The sequence below is a fragment of the Acanthaster planci genome, linkage group LG09 (genome assembly GCF_054643075.1).
Source record: "Acanthaster planci isolate LZ-2023a linkage group LG09, COTS_SCS, whole genome shotgun sequence".
Classification (NCBI taxonomy): domain Eukaryota; kingdom Metazoa; phylum Echinodermata; class Asteroidea; order Valvatida; family Acanthasteridae; genus Acanthaster; species Acanthaster planci.
Genome location: NC_141785.1, coordinates 1,316,298 through 1,339,205, shown reverse-complemented (window position 1 = coordinate 1,339,205; position 22,908 = coordinate 1,316,298). Strand labels below are relative to the sequence as shown.

The window sequence follows — 22,908 nt, the reverse complement described above, 5'->3', positions numbered from 1 at the left end:
TTCTTTGCTCGTGTATTGTTCCGATTTTCTTTTCATTTTTCTTGCGAGAATTAGCCCCTGCCAAGCAAACTGTGTGGGTCATTCGGGACGGCTCTGTGTGCTGGTGTGCTCGGGTGACGGGGTCATCGCCCTGGGGAGAGCCTCTTAATCGGCTGGCCTATATCCACTGGATGGGACGGCGAAGACTCCAGATGTTCCAGTTCTCCGATTTCCTGTTGGAAGCGTGGTCGGCAGTTCAGATCTTACCTGACGTCATCATCTTGCAGTTTGGCGCCAACGACCTGGGGCTTGTACACAAACAGTGCATCAATTTGACCAGAGTAGCACTGCCGCATACTGTCATTTTTTATTCCTAGTTACTGCCCCGCCACACTTATCCTCACGCCCTAAAGCAGAGTTCCCTCGAGCGTACGCGACGTTCGCTGAACGCGTACGTTCATTCATTATTTCGAAACGCTAAAGGGGGTGTTATTCGGCACCCCCAGATCCAGTGGTCGTCCGCGGCGTTATTTCATGCGGACGAATTTCATTTGACTGATGATAGTTGTTCGTTCATTCTCGACAACTTCTACCAAGCCCTGGCGCCATATTGTTTGCCTGTTGCATCTCCCCTTAATACCACCACCTGAGGTCTATTTGGCGGCGGTCATGTTGCCGACTTCTTTCAGCAACAAGCCCGTTTGGCGTGAATTTCATTCGGGGACCGCAAATTGACCTCGGTTTTAAGGCACTGTATTCTGTCATGGATCGTCGAATTGGGTACGTCGGCTACTATGCATTGCTTGTCTTTCGAATTTTCTACCGTTCTCCAGTGCTCTGGTATACACACGAAAGGAAAATTGATTTAGGGTGTTTTTCCGTCGTTTTGCTTTTCGTGCTTTTTTCCGGCCCTTTTCCCGTCGTTTTGCTTTCCTTTTTTTCCGACCCTTTTCCCAACATTTCACAAACCTGCTCGATCTCGCGTTTGGCACTGCTCGCCAATTTTCCTCAAATCTGGATTCCGCACCGACACTTTGATCCTCGTACAACCGTGGGCTATCGCTCTGGGATCCGAAAATGTTTTGCGCAAGTGCCTATTTCGACAAGAAACGATGTCTACTAAATACGTCCCAAACTGCTTTCAAACGTCACCAGCTTCGATATTGGAAACCACCTTGTTGTATATTTTGGTTCGTTTTTCTTCCCAGTCTTTTTGCTCTATCCAAGACAGACAATTTCGGCCTGTGTTTTTCTGACGTTGTAGATACAGACGATCGCCTTCTATTCGGTATTCTTTCTTGGCAATACAGCGCTCCAGTACCTCGGGGTCAAACGTGCATGCAAAATCCTGGGTATAGTCGATGCTACAGAAGCCTATCCCGTGGGGAGAGAGCAAATTTTCTACTATATGTAGTTTATCAGCGATTTTTTCGATAGGTATTTCAGATACGTCTATCTTTGCCTTTTTGTTTTTGTAGTTTCTGCCATTTTTACACCAGCGCTCGGTATTTGCCGTTGTTGCGGATCGTTTTCCGATTTTGCAGTCGCTGTCCGCGTGCGCCATATGTAGAGCAAAATTTGCCGGAGCAAAATGTTTCGTAGACTTGTTGGAAAGCGAGTGAAATTGTTTTGACGATACATTTTGCGTGGGAATTTTCTTCACTTTGCAACAGGTGCAGCTGCCCTTTAACATCCAGAATCGCCTTTCGGGATACAAAACCAAAAACATTATATATCGTCGACAAACTCGTTTTGGATAGGCTCTAGATCTTTCGGTCGGTCTCGGCAATTTGAAACTTAGTCCAAGGTGGAGACGTTGCAGAGCAAATTGCTCTGGTACGCGTTGGACAAAAACAAAGCGGGACCGATGCGTTTTTGGAAGCGCAGGCCTAGTTTTTGTAGGCAGATTGTTTCTATCGGATTGGATTTCATCTTCTTCTACTATGTAGTAATTATAATTTTACAAAGCGGTATACCATATAGATGTGGTCCACTGCTTTCATGTATAGTGGGCAAAAAAAAACTGGGGAGGCTCAAATATTTGTAGTCTCCTGGAATATTTGTAGTCGGCTAGAATTTTTGTTGTCGGCTAGAATATTTGTAGTCGGCTCGAATATTTGTAGTAGGCGGGAATATTTGTAGTCCGCTGGAATATTTGTAGTCGGCACGAATATTTGTAGTCGGCACGAATATTTGTAGTCGGCTCGAATATTTGTAGTCGGTTCGAATATTTGTAGTCGACAGTAATATTTGTAGTCCGCTGGAATATTTGGGCAAAAAAAAAATCATCCTATACCACGGCGTGCCGTACAGGATTTTGGGTATATAGTATACGAAAGGAAAGGGGGCGGGGGGGGGTCTTATGATGTGAGGTCTGTGCAGGCCGGCGCACGTCGCGAGTTGTTTACAAAAAAGTGCGCCGGGGTGGAAAGGTCAAGGTAAGTGAAGTGGGAAACCCCGGCGCGGGTGGTGGAAAGAGAGAAACGGGGTGAAAGGGGAGGTGCGCTAGAACTGTCCTATCCCTACTGTTAGTGAAAGAGTGTTTGAAAAAGGTTACCATGTTATGTTTAAGCTGTAGCGAATTGTCTTTTGTTAGTTTGGTCAGTTTCAATTTTGGCTCTCTGTCGACTGGTCGGCCATGGTTTACGTGTGCACATGTGCGAGTTCGTGTACATGTACTGTGCATGCATGTACTCCATCAACGCACGTAACTACTACGGACAAATGATTCTCGTGCTAGATATTAAATTGGCAATAACTTGAAAATACTATAGATGTTTTTATTAGACCTTAATACACACGGCACTTTATTTTGTTTGTTTGGATAAACTGGAGAAGTTGTTTTAAAATGGAAAAGACCGTTTATTTTCTTTCCAATCTGATTGTGTTTATTTTTTGTAAAAATAACTTTTTCAAAACTTGTTTCAAATTTTGTGCAACTGGGTTCATATAATGCGGTCACTGTGGTTTAATGTTGTCTAGTCCATTTTTAGTTATCAGGTTATCTTCGTGAACTTTATTTGTTTGTGTTTTGTAAGAAATATTTATGATCTGCATCCGCGAAAAGAAATGTAGGAACGATATTTGACGTCGCCTGCCTCGAATTCCACAGTAAAGTGATCGAGTACGGATGCGCTTGCTCTGAACTAAGTGGTGCGTGCACAAGGGCATGGAGTGAGCATACGTGGAAGTGGTGTCTGTAGTAGCGTGTACATGTACACTATAAGATACATGTACGTGTATATAGGGGAACAATTTGCGGGAGCGTATCATCAGGAAGGACGGTGGACGTATTTCCTTTCAAATCTGACAGTGTTTATATTTTTAATCACTTTCAGAATTTGTTTCACATTTGTATTATAATACGGTGATTTAATGTTTTCTGATCAATCTTTAATTATCTGGTTTATCTATGTGAACTTCATTTGTTTGTATTTTGTTAAAAAAAAAAGCAATAGCCTCCATCTGAGAAAAGAAGTGTTGGAACGATGTCCGATGTCGCCTGCCTCGAAATTCACAGTAAAGTATCGATTGTGCATATGCACTGACTCCCAACAAAGCGGTGCACGTTCGTGGCGCGGTCTACACGTGGTGGTATTGTTTACATTTAGTCACGTGCGTGAAAAGGTCCATAGGATCACCGGGAGGAAGGAGGGGATTGAACCCTCTGGGTGCATTCCACCAAATTATTGGATTTCTGCGCGCGAACTCATTAAGATTTTGTGATTCCGCCGGGTTTGTACAATGAGACATTCCACAATCAGCAGGGATCATAGAGATATTTCTGTAAATCACGAATTTGGGACTGGTAGTGTCCGGATAAGGGTATTTCTTTCACAAAAAGCCCCAACCTATGGAATTCCATATCTGCCGTACGGTTGCCAGTCGTCCGTCGCCATTTGCTTTTTGTTGTGTCCCAATTCTGCCATTTACCAGTTCCAAACATGCCATTTTCCGTCGCCCGTCGTCCGTCGTGCGTCGCTCGTCGTCCATCACAAACGGTTGCATAGGGCCTGTAAAAGCCGGGGTTTAACATATGACAATGTGATGATTCCATTCACTTTTAAGGATCTTTTCCTAATAGGCAAGTACAAATCCCACCTGCAAAGCAAATATTAGTCCCATAATTAATGTCAATAATGCTAGACTACCCCTGCCCCTTGACAAGAAAATGTTGCCTTTCTGAGAATTCAACCAAGTGTTTTTTGGGGAAAACATTTTCAGTAAAAATGTTCAGGCCAACTTATCCACAGTCTAATTCTAATTTGCATACTCTAAAAATGTGCCGACTTGTTTTCATCAAATTCCAGAAAGAAATCTGCCAACCGATACAGATATTCCAGTTTGTCCTCTCAATTTCACCTTGAAATCCAGAAATACCAAACAGTGCTATGGATAACAAACTGTTTAATAAATGTATTGTTAGGGGGCAATTACCACTCGTCTTGGTTTTTGTGGCTGTGTATGCCATGGTTGATAGACCAACGAGAACAGGTTGCCCAGTACATCGGCATTATTTATAGAGCTAACAAGTAACGTTATTGTTTGAAAGACTTCTATGAGCCTACCTGCAACTCAAGTCGTGTCTAATTTGAAGTATACAGCAGATTTCATCATAGGTATACCCGCCCTCAAAAGGATGATGTTGAATCAGTTCGTCTGTTGTGAAAACTATTAAGGGATCAAGTATTGTAAATAAGTTTGTATTTACATTCAATTCTGTAAGATATCGTGCAGGGACAGACAGAAATATTACTTAGACTATAGACCTAACGTCAGGCCATTAACGAGTAAAGTTACGTCTAGAGTAACTAAGTTATCGATGTAACAAAATTGGTATTATTTCATATACACGTCAGTTTACCGATGTCAGTCTTTAAAAATGAAAGGATATTATTTTTCTTTCAAGTGGAGTTCAGCGCAACTGCAAAAACGAATACATCTTCTAGTTCTGCTGCTAAAATGAGAGTCAGGCACTGTTGGACCGATCGAACAAGTACATGGACATGTGAAACGATCAAGGGTCCAAGTTAAAAAATACCACTTCTCAACCGAGACAAAAAAAAAACGGACGACGGGCGACGCACGGCGGCAGATATGGAATTCCATACCAACCTGTGGGCCCAGTTTGGATAGAGGCGGGCGGCTACATTCAGAGCTGAGTGCATACTTTTACTACGATTTGGGGGGAGACCGAACCCCGATAACGTTAAAACGAAAAGTGAACTTTCCATAATCTTGAATTTCCGCCGAAAAAAATACGGAGGTTTATCTCTTCCGGAGAGTCAACAGGCGGCGCTATTTCGATCTGATTTTGCATTGTTTTCTATGGGCGCGTACTTGGTGTATATATATAGAGCAACTGATGAGGTGCGTTTGATCAAGAGATGGGAACCACGCTCATCGTTGGTCCCGTACGTGCACTGAAACTGTACACCAGTACAGTCATGTACATGTACATTACATGTACAGTACATGTAGTTAACGTTACCGTATATAAATTAACAGCCGTGTCATCATTGCCATACATGCATGCGATGATGTACGTCTATCTTCTGTGATGTAAGTGATAACATCGTTCACCACATTTCATTCTTTCCAAATACGCTGAAGTAACAATGTAGGCACATGTTGGCCTCCATGTGTTCACTTATAACTGATATAGGGCCTATTACTTTTCATTTGTAGGGCCCACGTTAGCCCACGTCTAGAACAGTGTAGTCGATGGTAGCATGACTGACATGCACAATGTCAGAATGTTTATTTTCAGTGTGTTTGGGGATTGTATAGGGGATCCTGTCCCTATCATAGAAGGGAGACCTACATTTTAACTTTTGGATTCACCTTGGCAGATGACTATGACATGCAGGGGGTTGAAGTTACCTTCAATCTCTTGGTGGCCCGCAGGGCCATTGGGGAAGTGCACCACAATGGCCCTTGTGAAAATTTGGTCGCCCAGGTTGAGTACATTATACATCATGTACATCTATAAAATTGATCAGGCACCCCACACATGCCCATTTGCATCAGTCGAACTTCTCTACCAAAACAGCTTGGTGGCCAGCCTGGCTGGACTTAAATGCACTTTTTAAGGCCAAAAAACTAGTTCGGCTTCTGGTTACGCGACCGACCCTAGAAAAAAAGGAAAAACAAATTCTGTCTTTCCCGCATTCACAAAACACCTGTCAACAATATTTTCACATCTAAACGCTTTTATATTTTTTTTGCCTGCTTACATTCTTCCATTATTTTCACAAGTTCCCTTCGCATGTCGCTATCGCAGTGGTGAAAACATGCATGCATTATTGCTCGATGTACAGAAGCAAGGCTTCATGGGTTCTCCTTCGCATGAGAGATCGCACTTAAGACGAGCATATTTCTTCAGCCCCTTTCAAATGTACACATTGCTACGAGAGAAACCTTACTTAATATGAGCTGTGCTAAGACGAAAACACAGACAAGACGAGCACTTTTGCCTAGCCGGCAGCGTCAAAAACCGTTGTCCATGGCATTTTTAATATGATTATGAGTACAATTGAAAAGCGTCTTCAAAAGCTTAATCCCAGTAAGTAATTCCTTCATAATTCGAATCATATTTATTAATATTATTTAAAATTTATTAACAAGTTAAAGGTTGTACATCAAATACTAATCCATTGCATATAAACTGTATCGTACGGTACATGTTGGCCTGTAGTACATGTACTTAGTAGTGCATAACAATGCTTGCTGATGCATGACGCCAGGCTTGCGCTCTATGAATGGGACAAGTTTCAACATGTAATACAAGGTTTTACCGTAAGACAAGGTTTTTGCGAGAGTCCCTTCTAGCTCGTATTAAGCTTGTTTGACTGTATATAGGTATTTTTGTGTTCACAAATGTAATTCGAGGTTACTGTATGTTGCTTGTACTTAACGATCCGCCTTCATGCGACACGACCTGTAAAGGTTTCATTTGTGGCCATGGGAAATAATGTCAAACTTGCATTGTTAGAAAATAATACCAGCCAACATACCAGGGCAGGTGCCTGCCGTATGTGTATGAGCTGTATGCACGACTGTGCAGTGAACAGATGAAATTTTGAAAATGTGGCAATGTTTCTCAAATGACCACTGTCCCGCCGGGCCATCGTTTTGGGAGAATGCAGTGGCCCAATGAATTTTTTTGGTGGCCCCGGGCCAGTGGACCACCGTTAGTTTTGACCCCTGTCATGCTCGGAGTAATTGCAGAATACCCCGCCACACAATACACTCCTAAATTCAGTACAAGGTAGAATTGAGTTTAATGAATTTAGTAAATAAGCACTTTCATGATGGTATGCGCCATCTTGTTCACGGGACAAAATACGCCCTGCACGGCATGCTTGAAATGTTAGCACACATGATCTCGCTTATGGAGATCGATAAGTTCGTCTGGGTCCGCACGGCAACAACACTAGTGATGGCCACCAATGTCGTCACTGTAAGTAATGAATATTTCGTAAGTAATGACTATTTGCAATAATTTACATGTCGTTCAGAAGTAAGCCTACAAGGGTTCTGCAACGTGCGCGGTGCTGGCAAACTTGAAGACCCACCCCTGTTGTTAATCACTTTTGACTTAAATTTGTATGGGGTGGTCCTAATTTAACATTTGTGGTAATACTGTCTGTGAATATTCCTTATTTTGTCTCGGTTTAACATATTTGTATAGAGTAATGGTCTCCATAGACTTTTGCTTAAGCTTGATGTTGGTTTTACTGATTTGATAAATGTAGATTAATGGGAATATCCATGGATGTTAGCCTACTTCAAACTTTTATCACTGTAAAAATATATTAACAACTATAGCCAAGGTCTAAAATATTTTAGTTTAGAACCTCAAAAGAGCATAAAGGTAAAAATGATATTAATAACAATAAAGGTCATATAAAGCCCATTATACAGTGAAGTCACTACAGTATGTGCTGGAAGGATTAAAGTGAACAGAAAATATCCGCTTATGAGCAAGGTTGTGTCAAGGAACAACTTATGGACTACAGATTTAGAAGATTAGTCTTACCTGTACATGTATGTGTGTCCTTTCCAAACTGATGATAAATTTTGCTTTCCTTTCATCAACTGAAGATAAGACATACTGTAAATTGGATCGATTTTATCTCAAAATTTAATTTTGTGTGTGTGCAGAATATGGATACAGAAACATAAAAGGGTTAGAAGATCTCTTAAGGATGACAAAAAAGGAGCTGGTGGACTTTCTGTCGGCCTGACAATGCTGTTCCAGGGGCTCAAAGCAGATTCTTGTTACAAGGGCTTTTGTTCCATGTGAGAATAAGGAACCTGTTTAAAGTGTCGGAAGAAGCACACCAAGAAAACTGCAGCGTCAATATTGAGAAGGCTTGAAAGGTCTCCCAGATCCACTATGCGTCCCTGAGGACAGATGCTCTGAAGATGTCACCAAGAGGCCTCTTGTCAATCTGGGCAAGATTTTCCAATACATTTTGGAAACAAATGAATTCAATGTTGATTACGTCAGCAAGTACAAAACCCAAATAGGCTTTAGACTGTCTGATTTTATCTTCCAGATGCTATTATATTCAAACGTGTAATAATTGTCTTACTTTTTCAGTTTGGTTGTGAAATTACTTGGGTTTTGTTTTGCATAATTACACATACAGATGAAATGAAATTATATTATATTAAATTAAAGTAAAGTAAAGAGAATTAAATTAAAGTAAATAAAAACAAATTACAGTAAAGGAAATTAGATTAAATTATATTAAATTAAAATAAAATAAATTTTATTTTGTTTTTTTTTATTTTCTTTTTTTTTATTTTATTTTCTTTTATTTTATTTTATTTTATTTTTTTTTATTTTATTTTATTTTATTTTATTTTATTTTATTTTATATACTTTAATTTAATTTTATTTACTTTAATTTAATTCTATTTACTTTAATTTAATATAATTTAATTTAAATTAATTTAATATAATTTAATTTAATTTAATCAGAAATAAAAAAAATCAAATCAAATCATAAAAGCAAATCCAAATTTTCCCACTCTAGTGTCTTTCTACAGTAACTTTCCGAAATGCTTTTTATCTTGTTCTTCAGCAGTAGGCCCACTATCTGAGTCAAGTTTTGTTTGAAAGGTAGAATGTAAGCTTCTCGTTATGCAGATTTTGTTCTCAGAAACTTTTAGAAAAGAAATTTTGGCCAGATTCTAATTTGCACTAGACATTTTTGAATGGTTTGTCAAAAAACACCTGAGCCAAAAATATAGACAAAACTTTACTTTTTCTCTCACTTTTTTGTATGTTTAATTTGCTGAAAATTGAATGCATACATGTAAAAGGAAGGGAGAATTTTCTTTTGTTTAAATGAGAAAAATTGCACTTCAGAGGCTTGGGTTAAGCAGATTCAATTGAACAGTAACAAAAATCTTATGATTCAAAAGGTTAATCATTCATTAAATATTCAACAGGACAAGAAGTATTGTTTGTGTCTGAAATCTTGCTGGAGATACTCCTAGACGGGAGAAGGTATTATAGTGATCATAATGTACAATTGTGTTCGTAATTGATAGATGTACACGTAAATAGCGTGACATTGAAATTCATCATTTAAAGCCCTGGATTTCCTGAACTACATGTCCCATTGGGATGAAACCTTGCAGATGTCTAGAAGGGGATGTGTGATACCGGTTCCATGTAGACAAAAATTGACTTCTTGATGACGTCATCAGGTTATAAGTCACATGACATTAAAATTGACTTCATGAAATGATGACGTCATCAGGTTACAAGTTACATGACATTAAAAGTGTTATATATATATATCTCCTGAAGTGCTCGTTTGATTGGGTTAAAACTTTGCAGTTACGCAAACATGGCTAGGAATTGTTTATTTCAAAGCTTAGAAATGCAAAAAGCCAGACATGTATGTTCTGTTCCAAAATGCAAAAAAGCCATCCTTTTTGTCAAGATTTTTGGCTTTTTGCGAAAAAGACATTCTTTTTGTTCTGTTTTTCTCTTTTTTCAAAATTGCAAAAAAGGCATTACTTCTCTTCTCTGTTTGGCTTTTTCGCAACTTTTCTTCTGCTCAAAAGCCCATTTGTTTTGTGTACATTTCTTCTGCCGACAACTTTAGCCCCCTGAACAACTTCGGATCATCATCAAACTTGTACCAATGAAGGACCCTTATGCATAGATGTCATAAAAGAATGACGTCATCAAGTGATTTATTATTGATTTTCTAATGTTTTTTTCAGCCCATCGACTTTGTACACGTTTTTGGTAACTTGGCGATCCGCAATTGTCATCAAAGTTTTAAAGTGATAGCCAACAAAGACCCTGACGCAAGATTTATAGTTAATGAACGACGTCACGATGACGTCATTGCCTTATTTTACATTGATTTTTGAATATTTTCTTTTTACCCATAGTTTTGTTAACGTTTTTCAAATTAACACAAGTGAACGGATAGTCCTTTACTTCGGCCCAAGATTACTTTAAGAACAAAAGAGAAATCGGGTACTTCACGCTCTGTTATTTGATTTGAAATATGCCTAAGAGTCTGAATATGAAGTAATTATTTATAAAAATAGTTCTGTTTAAGTGCAAATCACGTGACATGAACTTAGAGGAGCAGTTTTTCTGCAAACAAGTTTATGGCCCATTGACTTTGTACATGTTTTTGAGCCACAATTTTGGTAACTTTATGATGTTTGATCGTCGATTAAGTGATCATGGTGATAGTCAACAAAGACTCTGATGCAAGATTTATTGAAACCGAATGACATCATGATGACCTCATCACCGTATTTTATTTTGATTTTTGAGTAATTAATATTTCCCCATTGGTTTGTACATGTTTTTCTACTTAACATGAGTGAACGAGTAGACCTTTAATTCGGCTCAAGATTACTATCAGAACGAAAGAGAAATCCGGTACTTTGCGCTCTGTTATATGATTTGAAATATGCCTAAGAGTCTGAATATTTTATAAAAATAGTTCTGTTTAAGCGCAAATCACGTGACATGAACTTAGAGGAGCAGTGTTTCTGCAAACAAATGCGATTTTTGATTGTTGTCAAAGTGATAGGCAACAAAGACCCTGATGCAAGATTTATTGAAAACGAATGACGTAATGATCACATCATCACCTTATTTTTGATTGATTTTTCAACATTTATTTCATCCCTTTGACTTGGTATACATTTTCAAAGCACTATTTTGGCAATTTTGCAAAACTGAATTGTCACCAAAGTATCATCTAGTAACTGCCCTTATCAAAAGATTATATTGTGTGATTCTCATCGATTATCATCGTGTGATTCATTATTGATTTTTCAATTCTTTTTATCATCCAGGAGACTTTTTACAAGTTTTGAAGGCACTATTTTTGGTCTGTGAGCTAACTTCAAATGTCATCAAAGTTATACCAAGCAAAGGCCCCATACAAAGGAGCCACTTTTTGGCACTTAGCTCAGTCTGACTGAATTATGTGACATTAATGAAGTGTCAACCTTTTCTTTCTGTTCTGATACTTGTCATAGTTTGCTTTCTCAAAAATCCCAAAACAGCCCATGGTTATTTTTACAACTGTCGAACCTCTAGTTTCTGCATTACAATACACGAAGTTCATGTTACTTTGTAAGAATAATAGACACCTGTCTGTGAACCTTGCCTAATGAAATGAAATGTAAATTGTTATCCACATACAGAAAATAGATTTTCATAGAATTCATTTTCACGAACGTAGTTAATAACCATCACAAACTGTGACCCAACCTTATGTGCATAAAATAAACTGCATGAGGTTGCTGTACTTCCCACCAGCCAGTTGATCCAAGATATCTGCACTTAAGGTTGAGCATGCACATGTAGGTTTCCTTCATCCATGGTTACAGTCCCACCCACATAAATCTGAGATGTTTCACAAACACTCAAAGTATACAATGTTAATAAAATGCATCAGTCTAAGGGCAAACCAGTGATAAATTCACCAGGATACATAACAATGCAATATTGATAAGACAGAGCCTGAAACTGTCTTGTCTAAAGTAAATGACTTGAATTTATTGAAAAAGCCTTCTGTTCTGTTACACAGACAGACCTCTAGTTAGCTGTTTCAGCAGTTGACCGAAACAGCTATTGATTTTCTTTTTTTTTTTTTTTAGCTGTTTCGGCAGTCTGCCGAAACAGCAATTGTTTTTCTTCCGTTTTTTTGGCTTTTTTGCATTTTGCGAAAAAGGCCTTGTTTCTGTTCTTTTTTTGGGGCAAAAAAGCCTTTGTAATAGTCAGGATTTTTTTGGGGGGTTCTTCTTTTTGGGCCCAAAGCCCATAGACTTTGCACACATTTTTTTGTGTGCAGGACTTTTGCCATTAACCTTTGTCGCACAACATTCAAAGTTGGCATAGGCACAGTCAATATTGCATAGATGTATGGCGCAAAGCATGACGTCATGATGACGTCATCAAGTGATTTATTATTGATTTTTAAATATTTATTTCAGCCCATTCACTTTGTACACTTTCTGAGGCACTATTCCGGTACTTCAGTAAACGTTGATTGTTGTCAAAATTACAGCATGCACTGACTATAAAACGAAGATAATACTGAAATATTCACGTCATGATGACGTCATGAAGTGATTTATTATTAAATATTGAATATTTAAATATTCCGTTAAATTTATTAAAATCCATATAAAATCAATCGTGGCCTCCTGCAACATTCTATTAGCAACAAGTGGCAGGATAAAATGTGGTCAGAAATGTTCTCATGTGGGTCAAATCACGTGACCCTTCCTTGCGGTCGAAACCGGAAGTGGTCTATTGTTCAAAAATGGCAATAGGTATAGGTATCAAGTTGTTTTCAATGGTGTTAGTCTGATGGGGTATTGTATTCTTCAAATCATCTACTGATGACATCACCTAATTAATTGAATTTTCAATAGATGTCTGTGTCGAAGTTCGTTTGAATCGCCTGAAAATTGATGTAAACATGTTAAACACGTGTGTGAAGGTTGGGGCTGATGACGTCATCAGACGTCAGAAGTTACAATAAAAACTTCATGTATTCTTCAAAATTATGTAAAAAATCAACTGAAAGAGATACAAGCATGAATTGTGCATGAGATGATAGCTAAAACTATAATTGGTGTACATGTACTTCTTCACATACATGAAGCGCCGTTGACAAAAAATCCCTTACAGTATGAACTGCCAACTCGAATATCCATTCGCATACTGTGCATTGGCTGCTGTGTGCGTGGACGCCCAATATCTGCCTGCAAACATACATGTGGATGGCGCAAAGTGCATAGGGCATATACTCAGGACTTGGCAAAATGCCAAGCACTTGCTGCTGAGAGCAGATTGCATTGTATGGAACGCTAACAGGGACAAATCTATAAAATGACTATTTCCACGATAATCCGCGATGTTTTGTTTTGTATATTGTAATGTACATGTCTGATTGGGTTGAAACCTTGCAGGTAGTTAGGAAGGGAAGGTTTACAAACGGAAATTGACCTCACGTGATGACAATGCCATCAGCAGACAGGTCACGTGACATTAAAGGTGCACCATTTAAAGTACAATATCTCCAGAAGTGTATATCCGATTTGGTTCAAATGTTGCAGATATCTTGAAAAGGGAGTGCTTTAGAGGAATTTTGACGTTATGTGATAATGTAATCAGGAGACAAGTCACATGACATTAAAGGCGCACTCTTTAAGGCCCCATATCTCCTGAAGTACATGTCTGATCGGGTTTAAATCTTCCAGATATCTTGAAAATGGAGTGCTTAAGAGGAATATTGATTTTATGTGATGATGACGTCATCAGGAGACATGTCATACGACATTAAAGGTGCACTCCTTTAGGCCCCATATCTCCTGAAGTACATGTCTGATCAGGTTCAAATATTGCAGATATCTTGAAAAAGGAGTGCTTTAGAGGAATATTGATCTCATGTGATGGTGACCCTATGAAGAGACAAGTCACTTGACATGAAAGGTGCACTCTTTAAATCCCTTTATCTCCTGAAGTGCATGTGCAATCTGTTTCAAGTCTTGCAGATATCTTGAAAAGGGAGTGCTTTAGAGAAATTTTGACGTTATGTGATAATGACGTTATCAGGAGACAAGTCACATGACATTAAACGTGCACTCTTTAAAGCCCAATATCTCCAAAAGTACATGTTCTTTCAGGTTGAAACTTTTGCAGATAACTTAAAAGAGGGGTGTTATATACGAAAAATGACTTGATGTGATGATGGCCTAATTGTTCAAATGTACAAAGAATACGAAAAGGCCCTCTGTTCTGTTGGTAAACAGACGGATAAGCTCTAGTTTTTCCTTTTTTTTCTCATTCATTCAATTTTTTTTCTCATTCATGCAATTTTTTTTTCTGGCATAGCACTTTGGCAGTTAGGAAAATCAGACTTCAAACTCAGTAGGTATTTGAACAACCATCCAAGGACAGTCCTAGAAGAAATTCACAATGATAACTTAATGAGTTTATTTATTATTGATTTTTGAATAATTAATTTTTCCCATAGACTTTGTACACAGATTCACATAGCTTTCAGACTGTCCTGTATTAGGTTATGAGGGTGCTATTGCAGAATAACGTTAACACCTGCCTGGGGTCTAAATTTTCAACAAACTGTTCTATATTGAACCATAGATGGTGTTGTTGCACAACAACGTTAAGACTGTACCTGACCTTCAATTTTTTGCCGTAGGGTTTGTACACACAATTGCTTGAGCAGTCCTCAACTTCAATTACTACCAGAACGAAAGAGAAATCAGACTAAATTTTCCTTTATGTTCGATTGCAAATATACCTAAGAGTCAGATTATCAAATAATATTTCATAATTTTTTCCAGTTTAGACAAAAATCAACTGATATGGAATTAGAGGAGCAGTTTTCCTGCACACGTTTTTAGCCCATTGACTTTTCAAGCCACAATTTTGGTAACTTTGCAATGTTTAATCATTCCCAAAGTGATAGCCAACAAAGATTCTGATACAGATTTATTGCAAAAGGATGACGTCATCACCTTATTTACATTGATTTTTTAATATTTTCTTTTTCTCCATAGGTTTTGTACACGTTTTTCTACTCAACACAAGTGAATGAGTAGTCTTTAACTTTGGCTCAAGATTGCTATAAAAATGAAAGAGAAATCGGGTACTTCACACTCTGTTATTTGATTTGAAATATGCCTAAGAGTGTGCTTATGAAGTAATATTTTGTAAAAATTGTTCAGTTTAAGCACGAAATCATGTGACATGAACTTAAAGGAGCAGTGTTTCTGCAAACGAGTGTACGTCCCATTGACTTTGCACACAGATGTCAAGGAACGGTATTAGTCACTATATAAAGTTCGATCTTTAGTTCAGTTTCATCAAGGATTGACCCAAGCTAACACATGATGTAGGTATTTTGATATCAATGATGACATCATTAGTTTATTTGTCATTGTTTTTGGAATAATTGATATTTGCCCTTAGACTTTGCACACGTTTTGTCCTCCGTAGACTTTGCGCACAGATTTTCAGGTATATTTTTCCAATTTAGCAATATTATATACGCATGGAACTTACACTGAAGGAAGATCGTGAAGCAAACAGGGGTCTCAGAACTAGTTCAATGTTGTAACGATAAATCATGTGACATGTCACGTGACAGTAAAGGTGCAATCTTTAAAGTATTATTACTTCTAATGTACAGGTACATGTCCGACTGTGTTATAACTTTAAAGCAAAGTGTTCTAAAGGAAAAGTGACCTCGTGTGATGATATCACGTGACAAGTCACGTGACTTTAAACGTGCACTTTTTAATGTCCCGTTTCTCTTAAAATACAAGGCAATAGGGTAGAAACCTTGCATATAACCTCATGACGAAGTGTTTTAGAGGACTGTTGACCTGATGTGATGGTGATATCACATGAAATGTCACGTGACACTATATGTACCATCTTTAAAGTTCTTTATCTCCTGAAGTACACGTCCAATCGTGTTGTAACTTTGCATGTAACTGGAAAAAAGTATTTTAGAGCAATATTGATCTCATGTGATGATGATGATTACATCATGTGACAGGTCACGTGCCATTAAAAGTTATCTACATGTATTGCATGCATGGCTTATCAGGATGGAATGTGCAACCTTTAAAAGATATTGCTCTTTTTTCATAATAGTTGCATCAAGGATGGACTCAAATGGTGATATGATACAGTTAAAATGATGTCATGATGACATCGATGAATTTATTAATGATTTTAGTTTTTCTGTCAAAGTGATTTTCTACAAAGACATATAGCCAATATTTTGGCAACAGCTGTATTCAATGAAACTGTAATATCATATCAAATCTATTTTGTAAACATTCTTCTTTTATAATACGATTTGACTAAAACAGCCAACTCTGAAACAGCTTGTGTTTGTTCACAAACACCACCTCTAGTTTTTTTTCCATCTTCTGCTCAAAACCGATTCACTTTGTGCACCTTTTTTTCTGTACACGACTTCACCACTTTTGCAGCTTTGGATCTTCATCAAACTTGTAGCAATGAGGGACCCTTATGTGTAGATGGTCCTTAAAACATGACGTCATGATGATGTCATCAAACAATTTATTATTGATTTTTCAATATTTATTTCAGCCCATTAAATTTGTACACATATTCAAGGCAACATTTTGATTGTTCAGCAACATTCAAATGTCATCAAAGTTACACCAAGGAAAAACCTTGAAGCAAAGATAATACTGAAATAATAACGTCACAATAACATCATCAAGTGATTTATTATTAAATTTGGAATATTTAAATATTACGTTGATTATTTTAAAATCCATATAAAATCAATCGTGGCTTCCCCCAGCATTCTGTTTGCAACAAGTGCCAAGGTAAAATCGGGTCTTCATTTTTTCTGGTGTGGGTCAAATCATGTAACCCTTCCTTCCGGTTGAAACTGGAAGTGGGCTTATTGTTTAAAAGTGGTAATAGGTATCCAGCTATTTTCAACTGTGTTAGGGATGGGATCAAAATACAGAGACCGTTCGCATGCTTCGGCACGCGTTCTCTTCCGTTCTGCACGCCTTCCCGTTCACCCCTGTTCCGAAGAGCAGCGGTACCCGCTGCTTCGTTTGATTCGGACTGGCCAGCTGACCCCGGCAAGCTCAGTGGTCGAGTGGTTAAGACATCTGCACTAGTAAGCAGGAGGTCGTGGGTTCGAGTCCCACCCGAGTAAGCTTGTGAGGTTTTTTTTTTCGCAAGCTCTCGGACAAGCACTGAGCACACAATGCTTATTAATATACGTTGGGTAAAGGGCAAATCCGTTATTTATAATTAACATCTCCCCAACGCAAAAAAATACATCTTAAAAAAAAATAGTTCGCGGTACCCGCTGCTTCATTTGACTCAGACCGGCCAGCTGACCCCGGCAAGCTCGGTGGTCGAGTGGTTAAGACATCTGCACTAGTAAGCAGGAGGTCGTGGGTTCAAGTCCCACCCGAGTAAGCTTGTGAGGTTTTTTTTTTTCGCTAGCTCTCGGACAAGCACTGAGCATACAGTGCTTATTAATATATGTTGGGTAAGGGGCAAACCCGTTATGTATAACTCTGTATTTTTGATTCCGTCCCTTAGTTTGTTGGGGTATAGTATTCTTCAAATTACTTACTGAGGATGTCATGTAATCATCGAGCACCCTCTAGCGACAGGTTAAAAATTCTGAAAAATTAATTTTGAATAAATGTCTGTGGCAAAGGTTGTCACAATCGCCTGAAAATTGACACGTATGATGATCTGCACCCAGTCAACACGTGTGAAATTTGGGGCCGATAACATCATCAGATCAGAAGTTACGATTAAAAGTTCCTTTAATCTTCCAAATTCGGTAAAAAATCAACCATAATAGATTTAAGCGTGAATTGTTCATTAGACAATAGCTAAAACATTGAAGTCAGCTGCATGGTGTGCATAAATGGTGTACTTCTTCACACAGGTGACATGCCGACGACGAACACCCCTTACAATATTTGCGAACTCGAAAATCCCATTCGCATACTGTGCATTGGCCGATGTGTGTGCGGACACGCAATATCTGCCTGTATCATGTGGCAGGCAAAGCACAGTGTGTAGGGCGTTGTACTCAGGACCTGCCAAAATAACGAGCACGTGGTTCTGAGAGCAGATCGCATTGTATGGAAGGCCAAAAGGGACTAATGTTTAAAATCTCTAATCTGTATCTTTTCCGCTATAACAATAATGGTTTGTATTGTATTTTATATTGGACATGCCTGATAGGGTTGGTACATTTACCTTGCAGATAGTAAGGAAGGGAAGGTTTATAAACAGAGATTGACCTCAGGCGATGACAACATCATCAGCAAACGAGTCACGTGACATTAAAGGTGCACTGTTCAAAGCCCTATATCTCCTGGAGTACACATCCCATTGATTTGAAACTTTGCAGATATCAAGGAAAGGAAGAAAATTTACTTGATGTGATGATAAGATCAAATGTGGAGTCAAATTACATTTATTTAAAACAAGTTATTTCCTGTAGTGTATGCCTGATTGGGTTGAAACCTTGGACCCAAATGGTCATGATGAAATAATGACGCCATCAAGTTTGTGCAGTAGATTGGTTGTTCAAATTGACAAAGGAATGCAAAAAACCCTCTGTTCTGTTGGCCAACAGCAGGCCTCGATCTTTACTGCGGCCACCACGGCCATTGGCCACGTGTCCTTCTCCCTTTGCAGCCAGCTGTATGTGGAATGAGAGTGTACCATGTAAGCCAGTGCATATGCAGTGCGATTTCGAATTGGGGAAGGTCAACCTTTTGGGCTGTGTTCAAGTGAACTACTAATGCTAAGCTGAGTACTATCCTGAGCGCACGAACGGCAGGATTACCGTCCTCGGGTCAGCAAGAGTATACTCCCCATCACAGAGAATTAGGAGTATACGCCTGACCCGAGTGTAATGCGTGCGCATCCACACTTGGGTTATCGGAAGTAACCATGCGAACGCAGCTTTGGATATCATTATCAGCGCTGCACCTGTGAGCAGCGTATTTTGAATGCAAAGTTGCACAGCTACATGTACATGTAAGTCGGAAACCAGGCAAGCGCTTATTGTGTTAAAAATAAGTTTTGACCATTCGCTAGGTGTAGGCCTATATCTCAAAACCTGCCGTCGCAATCGTATGATCGTATAAAAAAATGTTAAAAGGATGCTTTCTTACGGGAGGGCTCAAAGTGCCAGAAGCTTGAAAACCTGTTTTCTAGAAAAAAGTAGGGATAAAGTATTTATAAACTCGTAAACTCTGGCAAAGTCGGCACTGAGTCTTGAATCGGAAAAAAAAAAATGACTTCAAAATGCCGACATGTGTTGCTTGCCGACTTACGTGGCGTGCTGCCTTAATACCATCCATATAATTCATTGCACCAGTTTAATTGCTTTGATTTGCCCTGGTTTATTTCTATCTCCGTTGTCGATTCAGGTAAGTTTGTCCTTGATTTTGATCATCGTTCCGTCTGTACTGAGGACGACCCATGCATGCCATTTGTACAGACATAATGCTAGCACACACAGCGCACGTCATGAACCGGCGCATGTGCATGCGGGTTCTTCGGGGGCCGGTTGCAAGTAAAACTTTGTTCAATTGGGCGACCCCCAAAAAGGGACAGCGCATGCGCGTGCACTAGAGGAGGTACTGGTATTGATGCAAATATTGGGGAAACCCCTTTGTGGTCGTGCTCGCACATGCGCAATGTATATGTACATGTACTTGTAGGCATACTCTACGTCCTTATCAACAACGAAGCTCCGGAAATCGTTTGTTTATTTGCAGCCCACTTTATACCGAGGATTTTTTTGGTTTTGTGGAAAAGGAAATGAGAGCCGACTTGGACGAAAAGGACGGCTTATAAAAGCCCGCTGAAAAATTATCAATTGGAAATGCATCAACACACAATCAGTACTTTTATCAGAAGGCCGACTTAGAAGTTGCACGGTGCCGACTTGACCGGAGTTTACAGTAAACATTTAAAAAGGATCCCCATTTCATTTAAACAAAAGGATAAACACTATTATATTTTAAACTTAGTTTAAGGGGGTTAGGAATCCTTGAATTTTAATGGAAAAGGGATACAAAATTTAAGCAAGCATTAAATTCAGGGGCTGGATTCAGAAGGAAAAAATCGTCTGGGTAATTGTAATTAATTAAAAATGAACATTACAATTTCATACTGGGAATACGACAAATAATAGCAGCATGATAAATGCCATTTATTGAAGAGGGGATGGCATGGTGTACAAGAACTGAATAGCTTATAGGCCTACTCATGACATGACTGGTTGTCGAAAATGTAAATCAAAGGTTTCAAAATAATTGGCCTTGGTGCCCCCTTGAGCTGGCCTGGTGCCCTGTTGAAATTTGATGAAGGTAAGGCCAAAGTGGCCTGCCCCTTTTTCCCTCAAGATCGAGGCCTGCATGAGACAGATAAGCTCTATTTTTTTCTTCTTCCTTCTTCTTCCTCTTCTGACAAAAAGCCCATTTGTGTTGTGCACATTTGTTCTACATCTTCATCAATATAATTTGCCTCATTGCGTATTAATATGTTCTTTTTGCCGGCTTGCTAATTTTCATTGTAATTAATTGTGCTTGGCTGTGCTAATGTAAATAATTTGATTTTATGCTTTTGACTGTTCAAATTCACGGTGTTCTTGCATGAGAAGTTTGTGTTGCAGCAAACCACTAAATTTAATTTGTTTTAATTTACTGCTTTGCTGATTTCAGTTTATGATTAAATGTTATTCCAAATTAGTTCCTTTATTGTTCTTTGCTCGTATCTTTAGTGTCCTGGTTCTGGTCTTTTGATTTTTCTTCTGCCGTGCGTTCTCCGCTCGTAACATGGGGTCATCAGGAGACAATTCATGTGACATTAAAGGTGCACTCTTTAAGGCCCTGTATCTCCTGAAGTAGATGTCCGATCAAGTTCAAATCTTGCAGACGTCTTGAAAAGGGAATGCTCTAGGGGAATATTGACCTCGTGAGATGAAGACTTCATCAGCAAATAAGTCATGTGACATTAAATGTGCACTCTTCAAAGTACTTTATCTCGTGAAGTACATTAAAGGTGCAATCCTACATGTACAAGTACTGTATCTCGTGAAGTACACATGCAATTGGGTTCAAGCATTGCAGATATTTTAGAAGGGAGTGCTTTAATGCTTTGATGTAATGATGACATTACCAGGTGACAAGTCATGTGACATTAAAGGTGTACTCTTTAAAGTCATATATCTCCCGAAGTAGATGTCCAATTGGGTTCAAACCTTGTATATATCTTGAAAGAGGAGGGCTTTAGACGAATGTTGCTTGCACGTGAGGATGACATCAAGTGACATCAAGTGATTAAAGGTGCAGTTTTCAAAGCACATTATCTCCTGAAGGGCGCGTCATTTTTGTTAAAACCTGTATATGCAAGGGTTCTTTTCAAAAAAACCTCTGCGGATTTACGCGAAAAGCTGTCCGTTGCTAAGGGCTGAGCAGTTTGGGTACTCCGCGGCCGTATTCGTCCGTGTGAGGTCAAGTTAATAAGGCTAACGGGGCCGACCCTCTATTGTCATTATAATGCTTTACTAAATAATGAGTTGCAGGCCGTATTACAATAACACAAAGCCCGTGAACATGCTGCATCGAGGTAATTCCCTGCAGAATAAATGAAAATGACTCTTGAGCGCATTTGACATGCAGTGTTTGCTACAACGGTGTAAAAATATACCACTAAAATAGTTGGGAACAGCCTCAAGCTGCAAAAAATGAAAAAAAAAAAAAGGTCCTCAACAGGTCGTTTTGAAATTTCGACAGGTTTATTCTGTGTGTTTTGTTTGTACGTTCCTAGAATTTCATTGCTAAATTCAAAGTGGTTTTGGTTTTATGGTAAAAATTACGCATCTTTCGTGTTCGTGGTCAGGACACGCCAGCATCATTCTCCACGGCTCTTCATACGAACTTGTTTTTGGGACAATTTTCAGAAAATGATCCGGGCATTCTGATTGGTTTAACTGTCTTTGTGGCATTTTCCGAATAGATCCAAAGGTTCCCTTCACCAGTGTTCCATGACGATCTGTTCACAGACGGCAAAGTTACATTTTGAAAAGTACAACGTTTTTTGAGACTAAAATGCCCATTCTTTGTCAGAGAACAAGGTACATGCAAATCTTTGATCTTTCATCGTTATTTTCATTTGGGTTGCAAAGTTTTATGATGTGAAATAACCCATGGAAAGCGAAATGAAAAGGGCAGGTTTGGGTGATTCGCCGAGTGTGACCTTGCATATGGCACATGCACAGAGATGTCTCATGGCATACCAGTGACTAAAACTCACCGGCTGGAAATAAATCAGACATGGAAACTCGTGTCCAGATTAATGCTGGATTGTGTCTTAATTTAGTGGTATATTTGCTTAAAAGACCCTTAAAGAAATATTTATGCAATTCATTGCAACCTTTAAAATCAACAGAAATGAGTCGGGTGTTTATTATGTAATTGACAAGTCTCATTTGGAGTTTTTAAATTATGTATTTCTGAAAATTGTTCATTTCTGTTGTCTATTAAAACCTTCAGAGATTGATTTTTTTTCTTTTTATAAAACAGCTTTTATAACTTTTTGTGGACAGTAAACATGTCAATTGGAGCTTTTATCGGGGACCAATTATTTTGTATGAAAACCTTCACGATGCAATGAACACTTAAAGTAATTATTGCTGCCAAGTTCAAGACGAAAGCAACTCTCACAAATGTACATATACAATAATTTTGGATTCTAAAAAGGGAATTACCATTGGTGGCATGGGTACCGTATTAAAAAAAAATGCAAACCACTAAAGGCCATACGTTCACTTTGCCAAGCCTTTT

At 38.7% G+C, this 22,908-nt stretch overlaps 1 protein-coding gene across 3 annotated transcripts in view; it reads left to right on the top strand.

Moving 5' to 3' along the window:
* Positions 1-5,383: 5,383 nt before the first annotated feature.
* The window catches only part of LOC110989474 (palmitoyltransferase ZDHHC8B-like), a 141,507-nt gene continuing 123,982 nt past the window's right edge, over positions 5,384-22,908 (top strand). The window contains exon 1 of one of the 3 annotated variants that reach the window (XM_022253865.2): positions 5,384-5,541. The gene's annotated coding sequence lies outside the window, so the exon portion shown is untranslated. Of the gene's footprint in view, positions 5,542-22,081; positions 22,200-22,908 lie in introns of those variants that run through there. The other 2 variants (XM_022253867.2, XM_087141292.1) reach the window with 2 other exon arrangements.